The sequence below is a fragment of the Cibotium barometz genome, chromosome 29 (genome assembly GCF_041138505.1).
Source record: "Cibotium barometz isolate CiBa-2024 chromosome 29, ASM4113850v1, whole genome shotgun sequence".
NCBI classification, from domain to species: domain Eukaryota; kingdom Viridiplantae; phylum Streptophyta; class Polypodiopsida; order Cyatheales; family Cibotiaceae; genus Cibotium; species Cibotium barometz.
The window spans coordinates 53391093-53403747 of NC_141074.1; the positions used below are offsets into that span (position 1 = coordinate 53391093).

General features: G+C 43.7%; 1 protein-coding gene across 2 annotated transcripts in view; it reads left to right on the forward strand.

Moving 5' to 3' along the window:
* Window positions 1-3584: 3584 nt before the first annotated feature.
* The window catches only part of LOC147622360 (uncharacterized), a 149022-nt gene continuing 139951 nt past the window's right edge, over window positions 3585-12655 (forward strand). The window contains exon 1 of one of the 2 annotated variants that reach the window (XM_086823470.1): window positions 3585-3944. The gene's annotated coding sequence lies outside the window, so the exon portion shown is untranslated. The remainder of the gene's footprint in view (window positions 3945-12655) is intronic. The other variant, XM_086823472.1, reaches the window with a different exon arrangement.

The window sequence follows — 12655 nt, forward strand, 5'->3', positions numbered from 1 at the left end:
ATAAAAAGATGTGCAGTTGTGCAATTGATAAGACGTTAAAAAAAAAAAAAAAAATTATCCATCCTGAACTTTCAAGAGGCTTCTCCCACCCCTCTATTTCATGTTAATAGACGAACGCTACGTGCTGGCTGTGGGGCTTTTAGCCTCCGTGCGAGAGAGAGAAAGAAATATGCTTGTTCATATTATCCATCTAAACTCTGCGAGAGAGTTGATGCGTGATTGTGTGTAGTGATGAGAGAAAGAGAGAGACCACGACGACGATGAGAGAGAGAGAAAATATTTTCCTTGTCTGCATGTGCGCGACTGTGAGCAGGCATTTTAAAAAATTTTCTTTTTTTTGGGAGGGCGTTGTGTGCTCCCCTTAAGGTTTCCACCTTAGGGTTGCTAATAATTATTAGCACAAGCCCCAATATGGGAGTAAACAACGTCGCATGCTTGATTTTTGGCTCGTCTCTTCAATAAATATAGAGCTTTTGGCGTGAAGTTGCGAACTTTAGGTTTGTTTTTTTTCTCAGGCTCCTGGGCGCTCTCTCTCTCTCTAGCGAATCTCTCTCTCTCTCTCTCTCTCTCTCTCTCTCTCTCCCCCCAGGCTACGAGCTCTACTTGATGACCAGTCCGACTGCGTGCCGTTTGGTTGACGATGGCCGTGGCGGCTGTTTGAAATCTGCAAGAAGGAATGCCCTGTACTGCGCGCAGTAGTGAGACCTTGTCGTCTTCTTCTCTCTCTTTCTGCTCACCTGTCTTCTCACTCTCTTAAGATGAAAGAAGTCTTTCTCACTTTCTCTTAACACCTCTCTCTCTCTCTCTCTCTCTTTGATGAGATGAATAAAATCTCTCTCCTCTCTCTCTCTCTCTCTAGAGAAAGGAATATCACACACTCCCGTTTGTAAACATAGAGAATCTCTCTCCTTGAAAGATGGAAGAAGTGTGTTTCTTCTCTCTCAAGTGAATCTCTCTCCTCTCTCTCATCAGAATCTTGCACTCACTCGTGGAGAATTGAATTTAAAAAACTTGGAAGAAATTATTGAAAATTCTTGATGTTGTTGATGAAGAGTATCAAATTGAGATGAGGTTGTTGTTGTTGAAGTAACCACCAACTTATGAACTTCACTTTTTGACGAATATCTTTCCAAAACAGTAAAGCTTTGTGAAGACGTCTCAATACTCCAGCTCAAAATGTTGTGTATCCCTTATTTAGGAGATTGCCTTGAGTAAGGGATTCACATGCCTACAGAGGATAACTCTAATACCATAAAAGGAATTAGTGGAGTGGTTACTTAGATCACATGTCACTCACTTGCAAAGAAACCGAAGGAGATAATCTCTCATATAATAAAGGATCTATATGAAGAGTGTAGCTCACTCACAACTAGATATATATCAACGACAATGTACAATAACATAGTACTATAACTTGTTATGCCATGTGGTATAGTGCATATTTATATATGACCGTGGTGACGTGGATTAGAAGCATATGTGTAGAGTAGGTGCCACAACAATTTAAGATAATTTTATGTGTCACAATAAGCTTCACAAGTCGACAAATATATGATTGCCATGTAGGTGGGTGTGGTGTAAAGTTAACAAAAGGACAAACCACATTAGTGAAGCATGCTAATGTGAAAGTCTACTTCAATATGTGCTACTAGTTTATAGCTTTCACGTGAAGAGTGTAACTCACGCATAACTAGAGAAGAATAATGTAGTACAGCATAGTATTATAACCTGTTATCACCATGAGGCCTAGTGCATACTATGCCAGTGACATCAATTAAGGTGTGTTCTCAAGAAGCTTCTACAAATCAACAAGATATGACTTCCATGTAGGTGGATGGTATAAAGTCAATAAAAGGACAAACCAAATTTTCCATGTAGGTGGATGGTGTAAAGTCAATAAAAGGACAAACCAAATTAGTCAAGCGTATGAATGGGAAAGTCTACTTCAACTTGTGCTACTACTAAAAGTTCACAACATTTGGCATATTGAAAGCCTAAAATGTAAGTTTGAAATCCACTAACTAACTCACCATAAATATTTCAATATTAACAAGATGAGATACTATGTTTTGGTTGCCAAGACTTGTCATAGTTTAGCTTTAATATGATGCAATCCAAAGTCCTCTTTATCCCTTAAGCACTTTAAAGAGCTTTCTAGCATTAAGTTTATAAGGGAGACCTTTTCAGAAAGTCCGATATAAAAAATGAGACGATTCCACTCAAGCGCTCTTACTTCCATCACATGGAGATGGAGCAAATGTCGCTTAATATCAAATAAATCCCAATCTATTTTGTGAAACAAGTATATGGCCACGATGGCATGGTGCACTTAGAACTCAAGGCCATCAATGATAAGGGCCATCGTAAGGATTTACCTTGAGGACAGTGGCATATCTAGAAAAGAGAATTGTTAAGGTGATATAGATAGTACACTAAATATGCCTATTCACTCAAGTACTAAGTATTCCTATTGATTAAATATCTAAGCTTATGCGACGATATTTGAGAGGTTTAACCTTGAAGAATTCACTGTCAGCAATATTGTTGTACCCCCTCGTAGCATCCCTATCCTCCTTGCTGTGAATGTTACCCATCCTAACCCTCCTTCTCCATTGATGCTGTCATGCTCCTCATGCCCCTTAGACCCCCTCATCTTCTTCAAAAACCACCAAGTGCATGCCCTCCTTCTAAATACCTCCCAGTTACCCAAAAAATGCTGAGTTAAGGGGCCTCAGAGGGCCTCAGAGAGCACCTCAGAGAGAGGGATGAAGAAGAGGCCTTTGGTAACTCCTATCTTTTGGAGAGAGAGAGAGAGAGAGAGAGAGAGAGAGAGAGAGAGAGAGAGAGAACCTATAAGGCTCCGAAGTGCCTCTTCAATCCCTTTGCTGAATCTAAAATGAGCTACATAGAGTTGGATTGGTATACAAATGTGTCTCCCAGTGGTGAGCATGTGCCTCCCAATCTCCCAATAAAGTTAGATATCTTATATATGTAGAGCTTAAACAAAGTCGAAGAGAGAGGGCATCCAATTGTGCTAATGACCTTTGTTTTAATACACCTCTCGGTGCTCTATCCTCCTTGTAATTGACTCATATAGAGGCATTACCCCCCATAACATCTTTGAAGGCATGTTGAGGTGGGCTTACACATTGCCTTTGTGATTGTGCTGTCCTCCATGATAACTCATATAGAGGCATTATCCCCCATAACATCCTTGAAGGCATGTTGAGGTGGGCTTACACATTGCCTTTGTGATTGTGCTGTCCTCAATGATAACTCTCAGTGTGAAGATGTGTTTTGTTGTTGAATAAGTTCTTCGAAAGATTGCTTGCTCTCTAGGCCTATATATATGTTCGTGAGCTAAGCTCAATCTCCAACATCGATTCATATAGTTTGGCCAAGATGTGAGCAATCATGATAGCCCTTTGTAAGCTAACCTCAATCTCCAATACCGATTCATATAGTTTGGCCAAGATGTGAGCAATCATGATAGTCCTTTAGTTATCAAGGTCCGTGTTACTAGACCATGAAAGGGGGAGAGAGAGAAATCGTGATAGTCCTTTAGTTATCAAGGTCCGTGTTACTAGACCATGAAAGAGAGACAGAGAGAGAGCCTCCCTTGTAGAGGCCGGCTTCTTGCATGCATTTAGAAGATGACAACAATTAAGACAAATTCGAAGGGTAGGAGAAAAACCTTATGAGTGGCACCCATTTGATTGATTGCCATGACTGTGAGTGCGACACTGCGAGCCCGGCCGGGGCGGGGCCCGCCGCCCGCCGTCGAGAGCCGAATTCCAACGAGAAACGTTCTCATGCAAATGTTGTTGTTCACGTGTCCGTTTATGGATCGAGCTCCCAGTATTTTGCAAGTGCACGAAAAGCTGTTCGAAGTTTCACTCACGAAGAGAAAGCACGACGCCTCCTGGAGCTCTGTGTAAATCTCGGTAAGTACTGCGCTTCCATAAGCTCACTTAGCTGGTTGTGTCCTTGCTTCATTGCTAGTTATCGTTGATGCGGGCGAGATAACGACATACAATGGACTTCCCATGCATGAGATTCATTAACAATTGCCGGAGGCCAAAGTGGCGTATTAGACCAGTGTATAGACAATCTGTAGTAGGAGATGCAAGGGCATTCCCTTGAATTGTTGATACCTAATGTAGAATGTAGTGTGGATTTTAAGCGCAAATGTAACACGCCTGCTCAAGTACCGTGACAAGTTCACTTTGTGCATAGACCTTGAAATTGCAGAGGTGCTATGCTATGTGGTGAACTATTCATGGGTCCATGGAGCATGTCATAGAAACCCTAGTGGGCTCTCTATGGTCTCCTCTAGGTAGTGGTTGTGGTTCTATTAATCTTGAGTCTATGAGATTCTGTGAATCTCCAAGGTGCCCTAAGACAATTCTGTGGGCGACTAGATGCAGCTAACAGTTTGGAGGCATGTCCTTGTGTCTCCTCCTCACCATGTGGCTCTGTAGCTCAGTGTTGCCTAACCTTCTAGAAAAAGGTTGTCATGAGTGTTTTACCCTGATTCTCTAGTCTCCTTTGCCCCCTTATGAGTTTGCTCATGAGAGATTGAGAGAGAGAGATTTATTGATGTGTGCGTGAGACCAAGAAGGTGCAACTTGTATACAAGCTGCAATAGAAGACGCATAGAGCATTCCTAAAAGCTTTTGGAACTCAATTTTTTTGTTGTACTCACGGGCACAAAGAAATAGAAGATGAAGTTGGCAAGTCATCATAACCAAGCGTATGCCAGACTAGTACTATGAAGCACTATTGGGCTTCGGTCATGTCTGCATTCCATAGTTACGGGAAATGGCCAAAACGGCACCCTTACACGATTCGGTTGGGGATAGGTTTCCTGGTTGCAACCTTTTCTTAGTAACACTTGCTGTTTCCCATGCAAAACCTCCAATTTCAGGGCAACAGTAACTTCTCTTTTGTTCCTTCTTCTAGCCAACTCCTTTTTCCCAAACATATACTCTCTTAAGTTCTTATATCTCCAAGTGTTTCTTCTCCTCCCCCACCGCCCGCGCCCCCGCGCCCCCCCCCCCCCCCCCCCCCCCCCCGCGGCTCTTATTTGACATCTTCCTTGCTGGTGTGGCATTCCCCTGTGCTTCAGCCCCCTCAAAATTCCTTTGTTTTTATTTCCTGTTTCTTGTAATTCTGGTGCCTTTGCTACTATTGCAAGCTCACTTCTATCAAAGAAATAAGGTGTTAGCCCTACTGTGTGTCATGTTTAAAGCATTCATCATGGCTCTTGGGTATTCATCCGCATCATATGCATATTGTCTGTGGTTGTTAGGATGTGCTGGTTGCACATTCCAAGCTTTATCTAAGATACCAAAAGCTCGTTAGTCACAATGTGGATGCTATTCATCAACAAAGGTGTCACGTGCATCCCGCACTTGGATGCCATGTAGACATATCTGCATAGTAGGTGCTGGACCTGGGATGGTGAACTGGTCCCATGTGAGCCCAGTCCGGGACGAGTCAGCCAGGGATCCATCTCAGTTGTCCGAGGTCAGGTGTGCATTGTCTTGCACATGAGTCCAAGGTCAGGTGTGCACTGTCCTGCACATGAAACAGTGCCAGTCCGTGCTGTGAATCTCCCTCTGGAATGATGTCAGGGATTCTGTGTATCTGGTATGGTACCGGATGCCAGATCACTGAGTAGTTAGTTAGGGTTTGCTTTTAGAACAAGGGGCCAGCCCATAGGGCTACCCCAAGTCTTAGTGTGGGCATGGGGATGGTGTGAAACCACCCCCATGAGGGCGAGGAAGGCCCTGGCTGAACCCACCAGCCATGGAGGGGCTGTAGGACAGCCCCAGGGGCATGCCAGGGGCAGCCGACAGTCCATGAAGCAATTATTGGGCTGTAGGGCAGGTATGGGGCAGCCCATACAGGCTGCCCAGCCTCAGGGGACTTGCAAAAACAGTGTCCAGCCCATCTTGAATTAGGTGCATGATGTCCAGCCATACAAGGAACAATGCGCAGCATTTTATGGATTTTCCTAGCATTTAATGCTATTATCCAGTCGTGGGATAGAAATAATGCTGGCCGCCTGGTTTAGAACTGGCCGACTGCTCATTAGAAGAAGTATAAATAGGTGAGCCCACAATCCCATTAGTTCATCTCATTTCTCACCAAGAGCTCAAGCATAAAAGGGGCTAGACAAGCCAAGAAGGTGCTAAGCAAAGGGGCGAAGGACTGCAGGTCAAGGGCAGGTATTTTCTCAGCCAAGAAAGATCAAGGATTTCTGTATTTTCTTTTCAGATTCACATCATTCTAATAAAGCAAATACACCATCCGTGGTGGGGGCCCTACAGAGGGTATTTGGGACCCAATACTGTGTCCTCTCCATCTCTCTCTCTAGTACCGTACTTTTCCTCACAGTTATTTCAGTTTCAGTTAGTTGTTTTTAGCTTTTCTTACACAGACATTGTATCAAATCCACCAATTGTTGTAACCTTTTTGGTCTCATAGGTCATTTTGGCCTTTTGAAGACGTTAATATATCATTTCATTTCATTGCATTTCTCTCTCTCTCTCTCTCTCTCTCTCTCTCTCTCTCTCTCTCTCTCTATTTTCTGCACATCTTCATTCAGTTTGTGCGTTAATTCCATCGCGAAAAGAGTGCTGATTTCTGAGCATTGAAGTTACCGATCTTCTCCGAAGTTAGAAAGACAGATACTGACAGAGTGATCTTAGCCAGTTGGTACTTGGAAGGTGAGGCCATTCCTTGGTGGACTCAGTGGGCTCATGCCCACACCAAATTAGGTATGGCAGCTTATGTGTGGGATGAGTTTGTCCGCGACCTTAAGCAGTGGTTTCTACCGCCCCACTACCTTGAGCGACTCGAAGACGAGTTTAGGGGAGCGCGTCAGAACGCGCAACTAGTCCTTCAGTTTGCCAATAGAATTTCGACTTTATGTCTGCAATTAGGCTTATTTGATATGGACAAGAAAGGGCAGTTTTTGTATGGCCTTGGCACGCAAATCCAATGGGAGGTGCGTATGTTTCGGCCAGCCACCTTTGAAGACGCACTCTTGCTTGCGCAGAGTGCAGAAATGAAACATAATGGTGGCAAGCCCAAGACTTCCGAGCCGGCTTCTCCCAGGGCTACTACCTCGGGGGCAAAGGCCAGAACTAGACGGGGCCTTCCCCAGGACAGAAGCTTACTCCAGACCAGAAAGCAGAGGCAGGCAAGACAGGTGGCAAGTTGAGTGCTGAGGAGCTTTCTCAGTATAAGAAGGAGGGTAGACGTTTCTTTTGTCATACAAAAGGACATACTTCTCGGGATTGTCCTAAGAAGCCTCCAAAACCTGCCGCCGCTGCCTCCACAGCTTTCGTGGTGAGCTCAGCTCCCACACAGACCCCAGTGGCTACCCCTAGTTCTTCAAACCCCGGTGCTTCAGTTGGAGCAATTATTGTTGGATATATCATCCAAATCCATTCAAAGGTTGAAAGGGGCTATGTAATCTTGATTACTTCACTCAAGACACCTCCTCAAAAGGGCGCCTACATCAAATATAGCCTAGAGGGAATATTTCTCATTTAAGGCATACCCACATGGGGGAGATGGCATACCCACATGGGGGAGATGGCCTCTTATGGTTGTAAGACATCATAGGTGATGTCATGTGGTCATGTACTACTTGCCTATATAAGAGGCCTTTGCTAATGAAGATTCAACTCGTGTATTTCCATTATAATGCCCAAGCTATGTCTCATTAGTGTTTCTTAATTCACTCTTAATCATGGTTATAATCATGACCTAACCATGACTATAACCATGTTTGATCCTCCTTAGTTTTGTTAATTCACTCCTAATACCAACATTTGGTATCAGAGCCACATTAATACAACCTAATCCCTCTCATTTGCCTCATCATTAGTGATTAATTAGCTTAATCATAAGCTTATCTCTTCCTATTTCATAGCCTGAAATATAGGGCTGCCTTGGAGCATCCACAGCTCACAGTCGCCTCCACGAAATCGTACGGGATTCAAACCGTGTATTCTCAACATCATAAAGAAGCTGCAGCTCGGAGGAATCAGGCGGATTTTGCGCAGAGACGCCAGCATTGCAGGCGAAACCGGCGCCAGTTTTTTTGGGGGAAATCAATCCACCGATTGAACCAGTAGAAGATTCTCTAATTCGCCTTGGCTTTGGGGGTTTTCAATAGCTGCAAACACGCCTGTGCAGTCAGTTTCTTGAATGGATTTGTGGTTTGGTGGCTTCAGGTCTGACATAATCTCAGAAAGTTCATTTGGTAACAGTTAAAGCATGGATGATTAACTCACTTAATCACTAGTAATTAGTGCTTAATCTGGCCTCAAGTCATTGCTATTGAAGGTGCTAAAGGCATTTTGTATTCAGACTTAGGCTTCTATCTCATTCAAGTACTCCAAGTGACCCATTTTTTGGAAGTTGTTTTGAAAGCATTATCACATTGGTCACCATATACTTGATGATATTACTATATTGTGATGATGATATTGTTTACATCATTTTTTTGAATCACAATGACTGAACCATCTGATGCTGAATCATCAAATATTCAACATTTGAGGCCTAAGAAGAAAAGCAGAAAGCCGAGGAGACGGGTAAGAAACAATGTCTACAACTCAAGAGCAAACAATGTTTTAGGAGGGCATGATTGGTCTGAATTTTTCATAAATAACCTCCATCTATTTGGTGAAGGTATCTAATCTTGTAAAAGCATTAGACACTGCCCTTGAGGGATACTCAAGTGGTAAGACCTTGCTTTATCATCATGTCTACATCCTCATTTCATGTTGATAAGTTTAATGGGATAGGCTTTCATACCTGGCAAGTTAGAGTAAGATTTATTCTCATGAAGAAAGGCCTGTGGGGAGTTGCTAGTGGAAAGGAGAAAAAACCTACCACTAGAGATGGTGAACAAGGATGGTTACCTAGGGATGAGAAAGCTTTTGCCATAATTGCATTAGGTCTAAGTGACAACTACATACATCATATCTCTAATGCAAACAACTCAGCTGAAGCATGGGAAATCTTAGAGAAATTATTTGGGGCAAAAGGGAAGCATTCCAAGATAGGGCTGAAAATCCAATTCTTTAAACTTGAAAAGAAAGCTTCTGAGTCTTTACCTACTCATCTTAATTATATGAAAAGCCTAATGTCACAACTTGCAACAATAGGAGCACCAATAGATGAGGAAGATGCCATTGCAGTTTTATTGAAAAGCATGCCTTATGATGAATATGGGCACTTAGTGTCAACTCTTATGAATCTTCCGGATCCTACTTTAGAGGCCATTGAAGCTGCACTCCTTGAGGAGTACAAGAAGAAGCAAGAGAATATAGGGATAATGGAAGGGGCATACTTCTCCAACAACAAGTCACACTTCAAGAAGAAGAACTTCATCGACACAAAAGGAAAGAAGAAGACTTGTGGATTCTGCGGCAAGGACAATCATATTGAAGAAAATTGTTTCTTCAAACAAAAGGCACAAAAGGCATTTCTCGCAAGTCAAGACAAAGAAGAGCTGCAAGAAGAGGCCTCCGAAGAGGCCAATTTTATCGAAGAAGATTGGGCCTTTTGAGTAAAATCAAGGGATAGCCCAAACCATGTTTAAAAACCTCTCCATCCTAAACATAACTATCTCATTGTAAGCTTTACTATGGTATTCTAGCATCATCCATCATTGCTAGCATTGTAAACCTAACTGGAATAAGACCTACGGGCACCAGCATGGTCATCATAACTAGTTCTTGTATGTTGTAACTAGAACCTAGAATTGCCATCATAAAGGTAGCATTGTCATGGATTTGGTTGAAGGAGGGTTTGTTGGATATATCATCCAAATCCATTCAAAGGTTGAAAGGGGCTATGTAATCTTGATTACTTCACTCAAGACACCTCCTCAAAAGGGCGCCTACATCAAATATAGCCTAGAGGGAATATTTCTCATTTAAGGCATACCCACATGGGGGAGATGGCATACCCACATGGGGGAGATGGCCTCTTATGGTTGTAAGACATCATAGGTGATGTCATGTGGTCATGTACTACTTGCCTATATAAGAGGCCTTTGCTAATGAAGATTCAACTCGTGTATTTCCATTATAATGCCCAAGCTATGTCTCATTAGTGTTTCTTAATTCACTCTTAATCATGGTTATAATCATGACCTAACCATGACTATAACCATGTTTGATCCTCCTTAGTTTTGTTAATTCACTCCTAATACCAACAATTATTAGCCGGGAGCTCGAAGATAAGCAGAAGGGCGCCCATGACCAGGAGTATGAGCGCAACGAATTGCTCAAGTCCTTTGGCTACATAGGTGGCCAGAGAGTCGTTGTCTTGTTTGACAGCGGCAGCACGGAGGATGTGTTCACGGAACAGGCCGCTAGGCGTGCCCGTTTCGATCTGACTTCGGTGGACAAACAGGTTGAGGGTTTTAGCACAGGCATGACAACGAGCATCAAGTATGAAGCTCTAGGTGCTAAGTTAGTTATTCAGGGCATAGAATTTGTGCGTGATTTTATGGTTGCCCCTCTTGTAGGAGCAGACATAATTTTGGGTATTCAGTGGCTTCACAAGTTTCTTCCTAATGTCAAGTGGGACAAGCACACGTTCTAGATCAATCGGAATGTGTCAAACGCCCCAGTGACCATTAAGTGTGAGCGAGGAATTCCGAACTTTCCGCTCATAAGCCACTTGCAGGCTAAGCGAGCAGTCAGGAAAGGCGCAGAGTGTGCGATGATTTACATCCAGACAGCCCAGACGGTGGCCAGTGCTTCCGAGAAATACTCGGTTCTCCATGAAAAGTTCTAGAAGATTTTTCTATGGGACAGCCTCCCTCCCTAGCTCCCTCCGTCTAGACCGGAGGACCACAAGATTGACCTCCTCCCAGGCTCGGAACCCCTGAGCAAGTTTTCGTATCGCCTTTTCAAGGCAATGGAATCGGAGTTGGACCGCCAACTCCAAGAATTGTTGCAATCTGGCTTCATCCGCCCGAGCGTGTCGCCATTTGCAGCACCGATCTTATTTGTCAAGAAGAAAGATGGGTCTTCCCGTTTGTGTGTCGATTATCGTGCACTCAACAAGCTGACTATCAAGAGCAGATTCCCGATGCCTCGAATTGATTATTTTCTCGAGAGTCTGAATGGAGCAAAGGTGTTCTCAAAACTTGATTTAAAGAGTGGGTACCACCAAGTGCGGATTGTGGAGGGGGACATCCCAAGACAGCCTTCGGTATGGAACGGGCCCACTATGAATTTGTGGAGGGGGACATCCCAAGACAGCCTTCCGTATGGAACGGGCCCACTATGAATTTGTGGTCATGCCATTTGGCTTGACGAACGCCCCAGCTACATTTAACCGCATGATAACGTGTGTTTTCCGGGATTTGATTGGAAAGTGTGTGTTCATATTTCTAGACGACATACTGGTATTTTCAGCTCTACGGTTGAGCAGCATGACATTGATGTGGAGAAAGTTCTTAAGTTGCTGAAAAGCAACGAGCTCTACGTCAATGAAAAGAAGTCGGAATTTTATCTGTTCTAGGTGCATTACTTGGGATACATAATTAGTGTCGAAGACATTCGATTGGATCCGGCTAAAGTGGCCGAGATTGTCAATTGGGAAATACCTCAGACAGCCTATGACATCAGATCCTTTGTGGGTATATGCCAGGCATACTTCACCCACATCGACAAGTTTTCTGATCTCTCAGCGGATCTCACCGATTTGCTAAAGGGTGTGAAGACAAGAAGGCAAAAGATTCGAATGACTCGACGAGCGTTGGAGGCATTCAAGAACCTCAAGGTGGCAGCACCTTGTTTAGCACTTGTCTCGTGGGACAAGCCATTTCAGGTGATCACCGATGCGAGTAACATCGCAATTGGAGGTGTATTGCAAGAGAATGGTCATCCTGTAGCTTACATGTCCCGTAAGTTACTGCCCGCAGAGAAAAACTATTTAGTCTATGATCGTGAACTCCTAGCAGTTATACAGGTCTTGAAACATTGGAAACATTTTCTTTATGGCCGTGACTTTGAGGTTCGCACTGACCATCAGGCATTACGCTGGATTCAGACAATGCCAAGTGCACAGTGGAGTGATCGACAACACCACTGGAGTCAGATATTCCAGCAATTTGGTGGTATGATTGAGTACCTTCCAGGAAAGGCCAATTTAGTGGTCGATACTCTGAGCAGGAAGGGACAAGTGACTATGATTCAAACCACTAGACTCGATCTTGTTGGTACAGGACTAGATGACATGAAGCACACGTACGTGGATTCCGAGGAATTCGGTACACAGTGGGAACAGGCATTGAATGCCACAGGACCATGCCACTTTCTGATACGCGATGGTTGGCTTTTCTACAAAGGCCGACTGTGTGTCATGAAGTCGTTCAGGACAGCTCTTCTCCATGATGCCCATGATGCCATTACAGGTGGTCATAGGGGCTTGAATTCGACTCTGGAGAAATTGGAACGGCAATATTATTGGCCAAAGATGAGGCGAGATGTGTTTACATATGTACAACGCTGTGATATTTGTCAAAAGGTGAAAGCTCCTCGTGGAAAGAAGATAGGGTTGTTACAGCCCTTGCCAATTCTTGAGGGTTCTTTCCAAGATATTTCAATGG